This window comes from Cricetulus griseus, chromosome 2, assembly GCF_003668045.3.
Source record: "Cricetulus griseus strain 17A/GY chromosome 2, alternate assembly CriGri-PICRH-1.0, whole genome shotgun sequence".
NCBI lineage: Eukaryota > Metazoa > Chordata > Mammalia > Rodentia > Cricetidae > Cricetulus > Cricetulus griseus.
In genome coordinates this window covers 128,371,834-128,391,622 of record NC_048595.1, presented here as the reverse complement: position 1 = coordinate 128,391,622, position 19,789 = coordinate 128,371,834, and positions in this window count along the sequence as shown.

Genomic DNA, 19,789 nt, shown 5'->3' with positions numbered 1-19,789 from the left:
TACATCCAAAAGATGCACATTCATACAACAAGGATATCTGTTCAATCATGTTCATAGCAGCAGCATTTATAACAGCCAGAACCTGGAACCAACCTAGATGCCCTCAACCAAAGAATGGATGGAGAAAATGTAGTACATTTACACAATGGAGTACTACTCAGCAGAAAAAAAAAAACAAAAAAACAAACAAACAAAAAAAACAATGGAATCTTGAAATTTGAAGGCAAATGGATGGAACTAGAAGAAACCATCCTGAGTGAGGTAACCCAGTCACAAAAAGACAAAAATAGTATGTACTCACTTGTATATGGATTTTAAATCTAGAGCAAAGAAGTAGCAGCCTATATTCCACACCGCCAGAGAAGCTAGGAAACAAGGAGGACTCTAAGAGAGACATACATGGTCCCCAAGAGAAAGGGAAAGGGACAAGATCTCCCAAGCTAATGGGGATCAAGGGGTGAGGGGAGAGGGAGTTAGAAGAAAGAGAAGGGGAGAAGAGGAGGGGAGAGGAGGACATGAGGGAGCAGGAAGATCTAGTCAGGGGAAGAATAGAGGAGAGCAAGAAAAGGGATACAATAATAGAGGGAGACATTATAGGTTTAAAGAGAATTCTGGTACCAGGGAAATGTCCAGATATCTACAAGGTTGACCCCAACTAACAATCTCAGCAATAGTGGAGAGGCTACCTTAAATGCCCTTCTCTCATAATGAGATTGATGACTACCTTACATGCTATCCTAGAGCATTCATCAAGTAGCTGATGGAAGCAGAAGCAGATAACCACAGCAAAACACTGAGCAGAACTCTGGAATCCAGTTGCAGAGAGGGAGGAGTGATGAGCAAAGCTGTCAAGACCATGTTGGAGAAACAGCTGACCTGAACAAAGGGGTGATGGGGGAAGTACTTCTGTGTATGTTTATCTTTTTTTAAAGATTTTGTTTATTTATTATATATGCAACATTCTGCTTCCATGTATATCTGAACACCAGAAGAGGGCACCAGGTCTCATAACAGATGATTGTGAGCCACCATGTGGTTGCTGGGAATTGAACTCACGACCTCTGGAAGAGCAGTCAGTGCTCTTAACCTCTGAGCCATCTCTCCAGTTCCCTCTGTATGTTTATCTTATTGATTGTTAAATGAAGTTCTGTTTGGCCAATGAAACAGCAAGTTAGACAGGACTAGGAGTCAAAGAGTATTCTGGGAAATGTAGTAGAGAAGTGGTGATCCAGGCCAGAAGTGACATAGCAAGGAGACTCACATTTGAGCAAGGAGAAACAGGAAGTTCCCTGTTTTCCTCTTCTTCCTCCAACAGCGGGATGTGAGCCACCAGCAAGGAGGGACACCAATAAGGCATCCGATAAGATAAGTCTTATAAAATATATAGATTTATGATAATTAAGACTGAGCTAGCAGATGAGAATACTAGTCATTGGCTAAGCAGCTTTGAACCTAATACAAGTCTTTCTGTGTATTAATTTTGGCCCTAACTCGGGCGGGCGACTGGCGTAGAGCACACATGTGATGATGGGTCTCAGCAGCTTTTGGCAGAAAGATTTATCATAACAAGGGGGAGCTCATGGACCCCAGACTGATAGCTGGGAAACCAGTATAGGACTGTTTCAGACCCCATGAAGGAGGAAGTCAGTTTGGAGGTCTGGACAATCTGTGGGGCCACTGGTAGTGAATCAGTATTTACCAATAGTACACAAGTGGATTTTGGGAGCCCTCTCCACATAGAGGGACACTCTCTCAGCCTAGATACACAGGGGAGGGTCTAAGCCCTGCTCCAAATGATATGACAGACTTTGAAGATCCCCCATGCAAGGTCTTACCCTCCCTGGGGAGCAGAAAGTGTTTGAGGTAGGTGGTTGGTGGGGGCCAGGGGAGGAGGGAAGGGAGAGGGAACTGGGATTGACATGTAAAAGAAGCTTGTTTCTAATTTAAATGGAAAAAAAGAAAAAAAAGAGCAAACCAACACCGAACCAACAGGTGTGTAGCAATAATAAGTAGCAGGGCAGAAATTAGTGAAAGATGTACTAAAAAAATAATGAATAGAAACAATCAACACTTATTTATTTGAAAAGATAAAATGATTGATATTCTAAGTGTATCCACAAAAAGAAAGAAAATTAAAAGAGAAGCTGATTCAGTAGCCTTAAGCAATTGATTCATGAAAAAGTTCATAAAACTTATCAACTTTTAAAGTATGATGAAAATTGAAACTTTTAGAAGTCTAATATCTACATCTCAAAAGAGAAGATACTGCCTCAGGAATTGTAGGGAAGCAGATAATTAGCTACTAGTGATAAAAACTGAAGAGGGCTGACAATGCTTGTATTTTTATTGTGACACTATTTTTACTAGTATTCCAGTTACATGGGTTCACTAATTTTAAGTGTCTTTGCCCCTGCCCCCCAAAATAAACAATTTAGAAAATAACCAAACCAAATTACTGGCACTTGAAGTACATAAAAAAAGCAATGCCAATGTACTTGCCAACAGAGTTCTATATCCTACAAAGCCTCTTTTAAAAGGAAGGATGTAAATAACATTCAAGATTTATGTAAAAAAAAAAAGGAGCCTTTCGAAACTACCATCAGTATATTTGCAATGCAAAAAACATTAATGATGAGTTGTATAGAAAGAAAGCAGACCAGATAAAAATTCTGTTTACCCTAAAGTGATAGATGTGTCAGAAACAGTAAAAAAAATAGGTAAATATGAATGATTTCTCTCCATTTAAAAAGAAAATTGTTATTAATAACTGAACAAAGGCTTATAGACTTGAACAAATGGAAAAGGGAAGAGGAAGTACCTTGCTACAAAGGACACATAGTATGAAATGTGAACAAGCTATATTGCTATCCGAAGGTAAACTATGGCAAGTCAAAATTGCAGACTGTAAACTGCAGATGAGTAAAGAAATAAAACAATAACATGCTTTACAATGGATAAAAATAATTTTTAAAATATTGAATTCAGAAGATGCTCAGGCACACCAGAAAAGAGAAAACAAAAACATATGTGACAACAGACAAGAAATAACAAAATAATTCATCTAGTCCCAAAACTATCATTAGTACATTTCATGTAAATTGTCTAAATACAATTCAAAAACAGAGACTAACAAATTGAATCATCAAAGACACCTTTAAACACTACTTTGGTGAAAATAACATTATTTTGTAGGAATCCATAAGTTTGTTTTAAAATTTATAATGAAACATGAAGTAGTTAAATAGTCAGTACTCATGTGAAGTAAAGTATTGTCAGTTAAAATGCTAACATTGGAAATTGCTAATTTAGAATTTAGTTTTACTTTTCATACAGCTACATTATTGACTGTGACGCAGAGTTAGCTTAAAAATACCATGGAGTTCATTGGCACAGACTAGAGTGCCAAATAGACTGACATATGTTAATTACTTCAATTTGAGGCAAGTCAGTTGGGAAAGAAGTCTGCTTAGCAAGTGGTGTATGAATGTATGAATATACATTGTTATATCCATCTAGATGACAAGACAACACCTTTAACAATGGAAAAAGTTAACATGAGCTGTAGATCCAAACAAGAGATCAGCAACCATGAAGCTTCTGGAGGAAGAAACAAGTCTTGTTTAACTGATGATTTCCTGGTTCAGGGACCATTTACCATTTATTACTGTAATCTAGAACACTTATGCAGAAGGACTTATGCATTGAAATATTGAAGAGAGATCTTTGAAAGCTTAGGGGAATACAAATATTATCCCTCTGTTATCAATCTGCTCCTGCTCAGAATATCATCTATGTATTTATTACTTTTCCCAGTTTTGATTTTTATTTATTTTTATTTATTTTTATTTTTATCAATTCTTTGAGAATTTTATGCAATGAATTTTGATTATATTCACAATTCCTGCAAGATCCACCTCTCCTTCCCTCCCCACCTAGTGTTGTGCTCTTTTCTTTTAATGACCTTCAAGACTAATTTATTATGAACATGTGTTCTTAGAAGTGTTGCCTTCCACTGGAGTGTTGTCAAGTAATATGGAACAACAGTCTCAAAACAAACTGACTCTGCTTCTCTAAGAAGCTATCAATTGCCAATATATCCTTGGCTACGGAGACTCTGTGCCTATTTCCCCTATCCATACTGTGGTTATTCATATGTACAATTGCCCTGATGTGCGGAGAGGACAATATTTCCTTGCAGTTATCCGTGGCCTTTGGCTCGTTCACTCTTTCTATCTCTTCCACAACAATCCCTGAGCCTTAGGAGGAGGGTACTAAATAGTTGTCTTACTTAGGGCTGAGTATTTCACAGTATCATATTCTTTTCACCTTGACCACTTGTGCCTCTCTGTGTTAAACATTATCTACTGCATGTAGAAATGTCTCTGATGAGGGTTGCAGAATTCAATATTTTGTATTACAACTATATCATTAGGAGCAACCGTTTAGGAGAATAACATTAGTGGGGTCTTACTTAGGATCTGTGACCTGTCTAATCATAGATTCTTAGCCGTATAAGAGAGTCACACATGGGTGCCATCTTGTAAAGTGGGCTTAAATACAATAAGAATGTACTAATTTATTCCCATGATCTTCATGCCACTATTGTGCCAGTGGCATGCCTTCCTGGGCCCATCATTACTTTAGCTCCCGGGACTCATGGCTGGGTAAGAATAATGATTGCTTTTCTCCATCATTGTACATAGCATTTCCAGTGTTGTAAAAGATAGCTAGTAGGGATTGGGTTTTCAGGACAGTACCAGTTTAATTCATACATGTTCCATGACTCAGCTAAATGATGTCTTCAGTATTAGGGTCTTACCTTAAAGTTCTGGAGCATAACCAAAAGCCTTAGCCTGTAATGTTAGGGATCTCTTGGACTTTACTAGCTAGCAGCTCCAAAAGAACGAACTAATTCCTAATTGTGGACTTTTTATTTGTTAGCCTCTGACGTTTTGTAGGGGCATTGTTGCCCAGTTATAGGACAATGAGTTATAACCACATTTTAACTGTGTGTGTGTGTGTGTGTGTGTGTGTGTCTGTTTTAGAAAGCTTCTGCAGGAGTAGTTATGGCTCTCTCCATATGATTTTTTTCAAAAGGTATTTGGTGTAATTTATCCCTTCCAGTTTGAGATCCCTATCTGATTCTGAGAACACAGATTCACATGTTTGTTTGGAACAGGGCAATATCTAATCAGATACTGTAGACATTGATTAGCATTATTTCTGTGTTTCTATGAGTTCAACAATCCCAGGACTGTTTTCAAGTCATCTTTAATTCCATGATGGAAATTATTGGCACACTATGGATCAGTGATGGAAATGGTGATGGTGGTTTGAGCTGGAACTATTTGACAAATGCTAAACCTTTCCAGAGTCATGTGAATCACAGAGGCTGTGCTTGCTCCTTTCTGCCTTTGTCTTTTTCTCTGATTTATTCACCTGCTGCTCTGTCATTTTTATCACCATCCAGTTCTAAAGCTAAGTATAAAGACAAGGTGTGAAACAGGAGAAGACATATGAAAGGAAAGAGAGAATAATTAAAGTTTTAAAAAAAATAAAACATGTAGATAGAGTTCTGGAAACAGATGATGAATCTTTTGAGGAAGAATGAAATCCAAATAAAATTGTTAAAAGCTCCATCTGTGAACACAAAAGCTAGCCAGAGTGTGGGGGTGACGTTGGAAATATTTGAGTTTTAGACTCTTCCTATCTATGAAATAGCATATAAACCAAATTAAAACAATTTATTAGACATGGTTAAATGTTTCAAAGTGATTTATTATGAAAATGGTTTTTCCCATCCACACAATTTTGTGTATAATACAATTCCAGTTAAATTCTAAAAAAGCATTCTCAAGTTCTAAAGATTTCATGGAACTTCAGCCTCCTCAGCTCTCCTCACTGCGGATGTTGCACATTTTTGGAATTGATGTAGAGCACAGTGAAGCACCATCTGTGTGCCATTTACAGTAAGGAAAGTTTCTTTAAACTATTTATACTCTGAGATTTAAAAATCCTTCTTGGACAAAGCAGGATCAGTTCTGATTTCAAGAAGCAACTTGGCTTTACTCAACTGACACTCTAAGAATGAAGAACAGAGATAAAACTCCGGCTTAAGGAGAAGTCACAACAAACGCAGGTGGCTTTTAGAGAAAGCAAAGTATGAAGCAGCAGGATAGCTGCATGGGCTGTATAATCCAGATGAATATGGTGGAGTGAGCACCAGTCTGTTAGTGATCAACAAAGTCACTGTGTGATATAAAATATTTAATGGCATACAAATGGTTATAAAGAACCAAAATCATTAGTGTTAAGCACATTCAGTCCATCAATATATGAGAAATAGTGAATTAAAACAATTAGATTCACTACACAAAATAGTTTAAGGTTACATGTAGTCTCAAAGTTATAAAAGGTTTGAACATTTGCTAGCTTATGTATTTTATTTTGCGATTATCTTTTTAAAAATGATACAACATTTCTTCTAAAATAAGAACCCTTTGAAATAAAACATAAGATGTTGCTACATCTAGCACATCTTGATCCTGGAAATCTTATTGACACAACTGAGCCATAAGAGAATGAAGAAAGGAGAAGCACACATACAGTGTAGGGAAGAGCTGGACTTGGGTAGGTTCCTTCTGCTGGAATAGCACTAACCACAACAACCCTGAACCTCTGTGTTCATGACACAGTACAAGGAGTGGTTAGCTCGTCTCTATTGGAGGTCTGTTTTAAGGCACAGTTTCAAGTTGTGAACATCCAGGAGGGGTAAGCTGTTCGGGATGCTTTCTGTCCACTCTGTTAACATTCATACATCCAGCAGAGGGAGGCTTGAGCAATTCTCATGGCTCTGAAGTATCGGTCCTTGTCAATAAACCCATTCACTCAGGACTTCATCTTCTTACACATTTATTCAAGACTTCCTGACACCCCCAACTAACACCCTACCTATCTCATACACTTTCTGCTCCCCAGGGACTATGGCAGGCTTTTAGTGAGGTGTCCATAAAGTAGAAACTTACAAATGAACTAGATTAAAAAGGAAATATTTTGAATAAAGATCGGATATCTTACTACATCATATAAAGCCCAGCCGAATCTCTAACAGCCACATATTCCTTACATAAACTGATAATACTAGTTGAATTGATACATGTTTTGTCTTTACTTACATACTTCCTTTGTACCCATCTGTTGCAAGACCTAACTTGCAAGGCAACGTTCAAGATGATGTGATTCCTAATCTTATTCTATCTCAAAGGCATGTCTTACCCCTGAAGGGTTTTTTTGTTTGTTTGTGTTTGTGTTTTTGCTTGTTTGTTTGTTTTTGGTTTTTTTGGTCTCCTTATAAGGCTCATTACATTAAACCTTCAAGTTCCCTCACTATTATATGATGGGGGAAGGTTCTTCTGTGTATATGTTTGTCTTATTGGTTGATAAAGTATCTTTGGCCAATAGGGAAGCAAGTTAGGCAGGAATAGGAGTCAAGGGGGATTCTGGGAAATGTAGTAAAGAGAAGTCTTGTGATCCAGGCAGGAAGTGAAATAGAAGGCAGACTCAGAATACAAGCAGGGACAACCAGGAAATCACTCTCTTCCTCCTCCTCTCTTCTCTGTGGAGCCGTCATGTGATCCTGGCAAGAGAAGATGCCTGCAGCTCAGTCCAATAAGATAAGTTCTTACAATTATATATATATATATATATATATATATATATATATATAGTAGTTATGGTTGATAATTAAGACTGAGCTAGCAAGTAAGAAAACCCAGTCATTGGCCAACAGCATTGTACCTAATTTAAGTCTCTGTGTGTTATTTTGTGTGCCCATGTGGTGGTGGGGCTCGGGCAGCTTGGCAGAAAGGTTTATTGTTACAATTACATGCTATACTTACATGGAGTGGTTTTGGAAAATTTGGAGATAAAGGGAACTGGTCCTATACTGTGGATTGTATATCTCATTCTTCACATATTAATGAACCCAGCTTCCCAAGTTGTGAAATGGCAAGAAAATACAGTTAAAATGGCCTGAAATTTTGTCACCTGGATATTCAAATGTATAATTACCAGATGATTCTGCAGTTCCATTCCTATATTATATATAATTATTATGAAAAAGAAAACCACATATCTACAAACACCTTGGATAAAAGTGTTTATGTTGACCTTATTTCATAAAAGTCAAAAAGTAAAAATAAAAAAATTCTTATCACTTCAGCATGCAATATTACCTATTCATTAAAAAATGAAGGCAATATTGATACATGTTACAGCATGGATGGAATTTACAAAACGCTATACTAGAGTAAAAGAGTAGCCATGAAAGACAGCATGGAGTATTGATCTGTTCAAAATGAAATGTCTATAATAGATAAACAAGGAGAAAGGAACAGATTTCTGTCTGTCTACATCTGGAGGTGATGAGGAACTTTGAGCAAAGATGCCTAAGAACATGTGGGATTTCTTCTTAGAGCAGTGAACATGATCTAACATTGACTGTAGTGCTAGCTAAACTACTTTATGAATATTTGAAAAGCCACTGAGTTGTACACTTCAATTTGGTATCTTACTACATCATAATAAAACTGTTAAGATGTTTTATGCACTTCAGTTTAGAATAAGGGAATTTTAATGTACCTAGTACAAAGAAAACAAACAGAGATTAGAAAGACTAGAAGTCATAGGTTTGTTATCCTGAGTTGATTATAAACAAATATATACAATAGTCAAAATATCACATAGTACCTCATAATTGTCTACAAATATGTATAAAAAACTTTCTAAGTATTGTTACTGTATATGAATTTTCACTCACAAGTGAAAAGTTGATAGTGTCATTATCAGTGTAATGACAGTTGATAGAAGATATATTTGCATATTTTATGACTTTTAGAATTTTCTAAGGTAGTAGAGTATGAACATCTTTTCAAAATTTGGTTTTAGAAAACACAGTTGTATTTCTTAAAACATATTATTTATAATAATGAGAAGAACTTATTATTACGAAATATATTAAGACAATGCTATGCCAGTAAAGAGCTAAAAAATTCATAAGGATTTTGTGTTGCTAAATTTTTTGCTATAGATAAACTGGGCTAAGTCATTGGTTGAATTAATTGTATTGGTATCAGTGAGGACAGACAAAGAGAAACATTGATAAAACACAATTATGGGCTTTCTCACCTGCAAGAGGACTCTGTGCAATGCCATGCGGCTTGGGTGGGTGAGACTCAAGCAAATGCAGTCAGGGCTTTCTTGTGAGAGGCGAGAGGACTCCAGCTACACTGCCACAACAACCAGCTGGATAGCTGGGCACTATTATGATCTTTTTGTAATAAGGAAGCGTGGTCCTGCCCAGCGCCATGATGGGTTGAGCAAGACAAGGAGACCCACAAGCAGACTTGGGGAAGTCTACCTCAGGCTCCAACGAGAAAACACCGGCCGCTAGCACCTTGTGGTGCCAGGCAGACTCTCACTATTATGGTTAGGAAACGAATGGCGTGGTATGGGGGAAAGAGAGAGAGACTGAATGGTTCTTGTCCTGTGGACAGAAGCATATTTGAAGAGGTAAAAGAGATGAGGAGGGGGCTGAGGTAGGTGGCCTGATTGCCTCCCAGGGTCATGGTGATGTCTGGGGCTGGGAAGCAGCTGGGGCCCATGTCTGGGTCTGTGACTTTGATGCAGCCATGGTCTCTGCTGATGTCCTCGGTTCCTGATACCACCAAAAGTAGAGAGGATAGGGCTGTACAGAGTTGGCCCTGTCCCTCGCGGGCTGCAACACTAGGAAAAACTGGTCCTGATCCTCACTGACTAAAGCATTCAGGAGAGAGGGCCCTACACGTCTCCTGGGAAGCAAAATAGAGCTGACCCTGTTTCCAGGGAAATGGTGAACTGGCCTTGAGGGCGTGAGAATTGGGAGAACAGGTCTTGTCTGCCATGTGGTTGAATGGGTGAGGGAAAAATGGCCTCCTCCCCCTCACCCCTTCCCTCCTGCAGCAGATGGGGGACTTGACCCAACCAAATACCAGCTGCAGCACTCAGGTGAATGGACTCTGCACGTTGCCTGGGCAGAATAGTAGAGTTGATCCTGTAGACAGGGGTGCTGGTGAACCAGCCCTGAGGGCTTGAGAGGAACATAGCTGGTACTGCCTCCCTCCTCAGCAATGTGGTGGTGGGACCGAGGGACAGATGCCCCCTCTCCAACTGGAACTGTAGTACAGTTTCCAACTGGAGAGAGGACATCTGTCTCCAACAGGAGAGGGAACTGACCCTCCACCTTACCAGCTACAACACTCAGAAAAGTGGGCCTGCACCTCATCTGAACAGCACAGAAGAGATGGCCCTATTTACGGGGACACGGCTAAACCAGCCTGGACAAGGTGAGCATGAGAGATCTGGCGCTATACTCCCTCTGCCAAATGGAGGCATGCGCAGGGAAGAGATGGCCACTCCCCCATTCTTCTATGCCTGGGCTGGGTGGGAAAGCTGGCCCTGTGGTCAGAAAAGCTGGAGAGCTCCCCCCGCCATGCTCCCTGCCCCTAGCAGGCTGCAGCACTCAGGAGAGCAGGCCTTGCACCTCGCCTGGGCAGCGCAGGAGAGCTGACCCTGTTGGTAGGGCTGGGGGTGAGCCAGCCCCACTACTTGTCTGGCATGTAGCAGTTTGGGCAGGGGAGAGATGTTCCCTCTTAGGCCTCTCCCCTTGCTGCCTGTGACAGAAAAGGGAGTCAAACCTCTTCCTTATCAGCTGTACCACTCAAAAAAATGGGCCCTGTTCCTCACCTGGGCAGTACAGTATAGCTGAGCCTATTGGCGGAGGCATGAATAAGCTGGCCTTGACGATGTGAGTGGGATAGCTGGCCACATCCACTCATCTGCCCTGTGGTGGAGAGGGCAAGAGAAAGATGCCCTCCCCTCTTTTGCCCTGACACGTGTGATAGGCGAGGGAGCTGACCCTCTCCATTACCAAGTGGTGACTCCGGAAGTTGGGCCATGCACCTTGCCTGGGCAGCACAACAGAGCCAGCCCTTTTGACAAGGGTGCCCGTGAACTGCCTGAGGATGTGTCCCTGGGAGATCTGACCCTGCCCGTCATCTGCCATACGATGGTATGGGCAAGGAAGAGAAGCCACTCCCACCCTTTGCCACATGTGACAGGTGGGAGAGCTGGCCCTGAGGTAATAAGAAGGGGAGAGTTGTCCCTGCCCCTTACCAGCTGCAACATTCTGCAAAGTAGCCCCTACACCTCACCTGGGCAACACAGCAAAGCTGGCCCTGATGGTTCAGGTGTAGAAGAGCTGACCCTGAGGGCACGAAAGCAGGAGAACTGGCTCCACCCCTTGCTCATCCTTATAAGGGATGAACTAGCTAGGGCAGTGATGGAGAGTCACCCTGGTGGTGAGGACAAGGGAGAGTTGGTGGGCTAACCAATCCTGCAACTACCCAGGCCCACAAGCAGGTTTATGAGTTGGCCCACTCCAACATCCTCCCCTTCTATGATCTATGGGAGCATGTGAAGCCATCAGTCCTGCAGACCCAAAGCTGCAGGATTTCTATGACACAGGGCAACAACAGGGTAACCAAGAAGAGGTCCATTGAGGGTTCAGCATCATTAGTGTAGCAGAAACCAGAGGCCTTGAACCAGACCAATGACTATTTGCAATGAACTCTTGCAAGTAAAGATGTATAGTGTGATTCACTGTGTCACACTACAGTTTCCATAACAAGATTTTTCATTTTCTTTTTTTTCTCAAATTTTATTTTATTTTATTTGGGGGTGGTGGTAGTGGTTGCAAGGGCAGAGGGAAGATATGAAGGGATCAGGAGATAAATGGGATCAAGATGCATGATGTGAAAGACACAAAGAATAAATAAAAAGTTTAAAAAGGGACAATTATGTAGAGTACAAACTAAAGAAGAATGTCATTGACAACAGAGATCACTATGGGCTGGGAAACATGAAGAGCACGGCTATCTGGAATGGATTAACAATAAAGCAAACACCTGGAACAGCCAGGAGAGATTAGGGGAGGGTATATCTTAGGAGTAATACCAAATTGATTGGAGAATAAGGGTCATTCAAAACATGCCCCACAAGGCTGAAAAACCATGCTTTAAAAATCACCATTGCTCTCAAATAGCAACAATAGTAATGATATTGACTTCCAGAAAAATTCAGTGTTCTTTCAAAGTACACAGTAATATCAGAAGATACAATAATGTAATATTGTAATGGCTATCTTCTGATAAAAATCAATATAAATGTGAAAAAGTAGAATAATAAAACCATACGAAGAAGACAAGTCCATCAGCATAAATACTCAGAAATGATGGAAATTAAAGATCAATATAATTTTTATGTAAAAGGCCATAAAGCATATATTCTACTCTTCGATTTTTATTCCATTTTAAAATAAGTATTTTGAAGACTTCATATAACAAGTTTTGACCACATTTACCCCTGTTCAACCCCCCTCAGATCTACTCCCCTAACTGCCCTATGCACATAACTTTGTGCCTTGTCCCAGATACCCCCATCTATCATGTCAATTTTATGCTCCCCATATATCCTTGTATATGTTGTCCTCTGCTGGAGTGTGGTAAGGGGCAGCCCTCAAAAAGACAACAGATCCCTTCTCTTAGCAACTACCCCTTACCAAGAGCTCTTTGTTTAGGAATAAGACTTCATGTCCACCCTTCCTGTCCATGGTGAGAATTGGTCTGACTTGAGCTTTCACAAGGCTTGTGCACACTGCCATAAGTGCTATGAGTGCGTATGTCCAGCTGCACTGCTGTGTGTAGAGTGTAAGCTCCTTGAGGCACAGGTGGCCAGACCATTCCTCTAGACTACAATAGGCAGCAGTAAAGACTGTTTCCATTCCCTTGGGATGCAGGATCCCAAGCTCCATCCTAGAGAAAAAAAGGCCAGAACAATGCCACCAAATCCCACCCATCACAGAACTAAAAATCTCACCAATTCCTGAACTCACTCCAAGATCAAGCAACAAGACCCCACCAATCCCAGGCCACCCTGGAAAACTTCCTACACCCAGAAACCACATATAAAGCACGCCTCTCAGTTCCCTGCTACTTCTTGCCCAAGTCGAGGCAGCTACCCTCCTGTGCCGTTCCCAATAAATCTCTTGTGAGGTGTTGTGCAGTATGACTTTGTGTTTTCCCTTGACTCCTTACTGCTATAATACCTTTTGTATCAGAGCTTCAACACTTACACATAGGACATTTTTCCCTTGTGTTCATCATTGCTTCTTGCTCTTCTGCCCCCATTCCAAAATGATTCCTGAGCCTTGGGAGAAGGGAGTGATGTATAGACCTTCCATTTATGGCTTAGCATTCATCAATCTCTTTTCCCTGTACTTGGTCATTTGTGGATCTCTGTGTTAATCACTATCTACTACAAGTTGAAACTTCTCTGATGGAGGGGTGAGAAGCACATTAATACATGAGTATAAGAGTAATCCAAGGGGAGACAGCCAAATACTATATCCACTCAGTTGAGTAACTGTAATGGGTTTTTCCCATAGTATATGAACTGTCTAGTCATAGGTTTTGGGTACCAGAAATCTTTTTTTTTTTTTTGAATAGGGCTTCAATTCAATCACAAAGCAGTTCGTTACTTCCATGATGTTTAAGCAACTATTGCAGTATTGGGCCTGTTTTGCCAGGCCAACATTATTGTAACTCACAGGATTCCAGCTGGGTAAGGATTGATGTTGAATTTCTCCTCCAGTAGTATGCAGAAAGCACCTTCCAGAACTGTGAAAGTTGACCAGTAGAGATGAGGTTTTCAATTCTGTACCACATTAGTGTTGTCATGTTCTGTGACACAGCACACAGTGTCTTAAGCAATAGGGTTTTAGTCCCAAATTTTAGAGGGCAACCAAAAGCATTGGCAATAGCCTGAATGGGGGGGGTGTATGGAACATTGCTGATCAAAAATTTTAAAAGAGAAAACCAATTTTGGCACAGGGCTTTTTATTTGTTAGTCTGTGTTGTCTGAGTGACATTTTTGTCCAGTTAAAAGGATTATATATAATATATATATATATATATATATAGAGAGAGAGAGAGAGAGAGAGAGAGAGAGAGAGAGCACTGCTTTCTATCTCACATTTTCTAAAGTTCACATATGATGTCTTTCATATATCATTTCATTTTCATGTTGTATAATTGTTCCTCTATATTTAACAATATATTAAAATACATAGATTGCTATTTGCTCATATCCCATCTTTGAAAAAAATACAGTGGATTACAGCTACTGATCCATTTTGGAGAGTGATAGAATGAATATAAAGGGAATTTAAAAAATCAGTGTGCTCACAGAAACACATATAGTAACACACTCAAGAAGCTCAGTGAGTCAGACTCAGAATGTCTATGAGTGAAATTTCATCCCAGAATACCAAGCAGGAGAATTAATTGTTGATGGTGCAGGGAAAGTCCTCATAGGATCATTATAAATATGCAGGAATGAGGAAATTCGAATGACTTCCCATTACATGTAATACAATCCATAAGACAATAGGATGGTGATAGCTTTGTAGATTTGGGAAGAAAGAACTTTCACCTATCAAAGCTATTACTCAAAATAAAAGTAAAACTAGGCATTTCTGTAATAGCAGAAGCTGATTGAACTTGCCCTTCAGAGTACTCCTCTAGAAGACATATTAAATAATAAAGTTCTAGACTGAAAGAAAAATAGTTCAGAGAGAAATTCATATCTACATAAAGGAAGAAAATGGCCTGGAAAGGTAAAAATCTAGGAAAATATGGAATATGATGTTTTGTCTTAAAACTTCCCATAATATATTTGACTATTTAAAGCAAAAATGTAAAAATATATTATAGGGTATGGCATACATGCAAGCAAATTATTGACAGGAACAGCACAAAAGACAGGAAGACGGAAATCGAAATATTTTGTTGAGATGCTCATACATTATACATGAATGTGTTTTGTGCCAGAGAAACAGTTCCAGAAAAGATTATCTAAATAGGAATACCCACAAGGATGTTATGATTGAGAAGTCTTCCATATAAAGCTCTTTTTTTTTTAGTTCCTCTGCTGCCAGAAGTAGGTACTGTAAAAAGCCAGACCACACATCACTCACCAATTGCCAAAAGCACAAATTAAGTTGGATTCTGAATTATATATATATTTAAAATCCAAATGCATTACTCTTTTTGTGGTGCATTCCACTAAGCAGATAAACACTGCCTGAGTGAGGCACACCTGGGGGAATCTGCTTGTAAATCTGGCTACTTGACAAACAGTAATGTGCTGTTTGTTTGAATTCTGAAAAAGAAATCAAATTGGTTTTAGTCTCACAGACTTAAGTAAGAGAATACAATGATATCAGTGTGAGGTTGCAGAAAGTTGGAGTGATCAAAGAATAAGAAGGATGCTAATCAGAATATCCAGGAGAAGAATCTCAGGGAAATCTTAGAATGCATTGCAGAATCTCTTTTGGAGTAGATGGAAGGAGGAAGAATTTTAAAAAAATGTTATGAGTATCGCTTTGATTTTCAGGGTAGACTTCAGAGACTCTTGCAGTCAATGTGGAATTCCACAGAACATGTATTTCACAAGAAGACAAGTATGTATCATGTCCAGCTACAACAAGTGACAAAACTGTCTTTAAGTAATGTATATGCGTATTTATTGAAACCTTTAATTCAAAGAGAAGAGTTACTGGTTTGACAAAAAGGGAAAACTAGCAATAGCAAATAAATGGTTGTCACTGTCCAAACAGTCAGTTCATTCTAAAGCTTATGAATTATATTATTCATATTTTAAGCTGGATTTTAAGAAATTTGAGAGACAGTTTGTAAACCTCATGCTCCTTTCATCAAATCACAAAACTTTAAAACATGGAGTCATTAGAATACATATTCTACTATGAGGTTAAGAGATTCATTGTGTTGTTCAAGTATGTATAGCATAATGCTGCATTTATGAGTCCTTCAGAGACTAAAGACAGGATCTGCACACAAGAAGATGTTCAGGTAGAATGATACAAGTGATAAAAAACCAAGCCTGTATCATAGACACACTCAGAGGTATTATTATATTTAATAATCAAAGTAAAGAGACAAAGTAGATTAATGGGGTAGTGTGCCATTTTAGAGTGGCCATGATATTTCTTAAGATTATGTATGTTTAAATGTAACCTTTTTTGGTTTTTTGAGACAGGGTTTCTCTGTGGCTTCAGAAGCTGTCCTGGAACTAGCTCTTGTAGACTAGTTTAAATCAAAGCCTAAGTGATACAGTGATATTTATTGGTCTATGTATTTGTAGGTATGTAGATTTAATTATGGAGCCACAGGAACGAGTTCTAACAGTTCTAAAATCCACAATATGTCCAGTATATTCAAAGAAGTATGCTCAATGCATAAACTCTAATATAGATTTGATTTGGGGAAACTTTTATACTTCTGAGTTGAAACTTTTGCGTTTAATTTGTATAGCTACCAAGCATGTCTCTTCCCTCTACTGCATTTAAGGGTTTAGGACTTCAAGAAATGGCCGAATGCCCTTCCTGAGAAATGACTTCTGTATTATGTGGGCACATACACACACACGCACACACACACACACACACACACACACACACACACACACACAGAGAGAGAGAGAGAGAGAGAGAGAGAGAGAGAGAGAGAGAGAGAGAGAGATATGGAGAGAGAGAGAGAGAGAAATAAAATTAAAAATAGATCTTTTGAAACTACTGAAAGGATTATTGGATCTTTGAGTAAATACAGTACATGCTTGGCTTACTCTGATAATTAATCTGTGTGTTCATACCTGAGCAGATGCTATTGTTAATACAGCATCAGTCAGAACATCAATATAATAGTGTACTTTAACATTATACCATTGTCATTCTCATATGGTCTTTATAATGACAAAGAATCTGTCTTAACTCTCTGGGGTTAAATTTTCACATCATTGCTATAAATGCTTACAAAATAAAATAAAAATATTTTTTATTGGAAACATAAATTATATGAAATGAAGACCAAATATTTAAGATTACTTTATAAACTTAAAATCGAGCTTTTAGTAGAAAAATCAGGAAAGAGAGTTCAAGGAACAGGTATTTCTTCCTCATTACATTTGATATAAAGCAAGAATATATGACCACAGTGTCTTCTTTTGTAAGAAGGTATGCAGAGAGGATCTAGGATTTGAGTTGAACTTGAGACTAACAGCATACACAAGACTCAGCCAGGGATAGCCCTTTTAAAACCTTGGGGAAAGGAAAATTACAGGCTACTGTTTTCCTAAGGCAAAGAAAAATTATAGGCTGGTGTGTCTGTGGGTCCTACTAATGGATTCTCTATGGGGTCTTAGCTATGTGTGCATGGGAAGGCGGAGCATAGGCAGGTTTCCCACAGTAATTTGATGCCACAAGCAATTCTCTTCTAATGGAGTTATAATAGACTCTTTACTTCAAACAAACACTGCTACTAGTGGACATTAATTTTCATGGAGTTTTCCTCTGAAAGAGGAAGGATTTTGTTCAAGACAATAGGACACTGTTTCAATTTATGAGATCCAAGTTTTCAAAGAAAGGAAAAACAAGACTCTGTGCTTTCATTCTTTGTTGAGTTTCAAGTCAACTTTTCTGCTTTGTTCTCTGGTCATATCAATACTCACCATTTACTACAGAGCATTTGATGGATTTTCCCCATGGTTGTGCAGTGTTGTCTTTATAATGCATTTACAATGTTTGCAATAACCACACTGATAGTCAATCTAACAGTCAATAAAAGCTTTCTAAGAGGAGAAGGAGACAGAAATATTCCACATTGATTGCGTTTTTGTGGTGACTTGACTGTCTTTTCTTCTTTTTTTAAATTTAACCATTCAAATACAGAATATTTAAAATAAGTATGAAATCATGGATGTGTGATTGTTTAGGCTCAAGGACTCTGTAGGCATTGTGGGAGATACATATTAGGAAATGACATGTAAGGTTTAGTGTTCCTGGTCTTTGCCATCATAGAATCAGCTAAAGACAATGGATTCTGTAATGGCAGTGGTCAATACAAAACCTTGATCTTAAGCTTAACTTCTTCCCAGAAATTAATGTTTATTTCTGACTCAGAAAAAGTTCCTTTGCTGAAACAGCACTTAGATTTACAAATGCCATTCTTCACCAATTTCAATCCATATCAAATATGCCAAAACTCTTCTAGAGTTTTTGTACAGATATGCTACAACTTTGAAAGCATTTCAATATGATTAATTATGAGCTCTATAGACTATGTATTATAATTTTTGTAAATCCCTTGAAATTCCAAGTCCCTTCAAATTGTACTCTGTAAAATATGAATTAATCTAAACTCAATGAGTGACTACAAACATTCCATGGCTTTCCATTTCTAAGAAAGAAAGATATATACTCCTTAAAATGATATGCAAAGTCTTTCTTGATCTGGTTCTTCCTAGGTAAAAATCTTAAGGTTTACCTATACTTTGGTTATTTCTTATCTGTTTGTTTGTCATTAATTCTGTGTCCTATATCTAGAATAAATTTCCCATTTCCTTTTGTTCAAGTTACTTATCTTATCCATAAGAATGATCTTTACTTCTCTAGGGAGTAGTATTACTTAATTAAAAACTGATTAAGAAACATTTACAGCACTAGTAAGTCACATATTTAAGTGTGTTCAGGAGAAACTGTTTCCCAGAAAGGAAAACTGAGGAAACCATACCCAGTGTGAAGGTGGATTGGATGGCATTATCACATGGGATAGAGCTCTGCCTGATCATAATGGAAATCAAGGAGGAAACCAGCTATCTGTCACTATTCCTCACTCTCTGGTTCCTGGTCCATTGAGATGTGAGAAGTGGTAGCTTTATGTTCCATCACCATGCCTTCTCTACCTGGTGATACATTTTGTCTTAAATGTGAGCAAAAAGAAATCTTCTTCCCTTAAGTCTATAACATGTTCTGTTAGAGCAATGAGGAAAGAAACTAATATAGAAAATTGATACTGAGAAGTGGGTTCATTAATGCAATGAACTTAACTATGTGGTTTTGTAGGCTTCCTGGGTGGAAGTGGAAGAGTTTGGAACCATTGGACAGAGAGGCCCATTCTAGAATCCTCTCAGGGAAGCTTAATTGGCCATTTTGGAAGGAGTTTGGAAACCAGAATGTAGCACTAATTCTTTCTGCCAGGCTGCCAGAGCCCCGCCACCACGTTGGTGGCCAAAATAACACATAGAGACTTATATTAGGTCTCCTGGCCAATGACTAGGATTTCTTATCTGCAAGATCAGTCTTAATTATCAACCATAACTATTAATCTATATATTTACAAGACTTATCTTATAGAGGGTGCTGGCCTTGTATTCTGTCTTCCTGGCGGTCACATGGCGACTCCACAGAGAGGAGGAAGAACTTGCTGCTTGTCCCTGCTTATATTCTGAGTCTGCCTGCTGTGTCACTTCCTGCCTGGATCACAAGACTTCACTACATTTCCCAGAATCCTTGACTCCTAGTCCCACTTAACTTGCTGTCTCATTGGCCAAACAGTGCTTTATTCAACAACCAATAAGATAAACATACACAGAAGGACATCCCCCATCATCTCCTCTTTTCTGTCTAAATAAAAAGAAGGGTTTTAACATTAACATAGTAAAATATATAACAAAACAGTTATCAAGTAAGAACTATAGTTAATAATATTTAGTCCGCTAACAAGATTTAAAGAAAATATTCTATGCTATCTTTATGAGTCTAAGGTCTTATATGTAACTT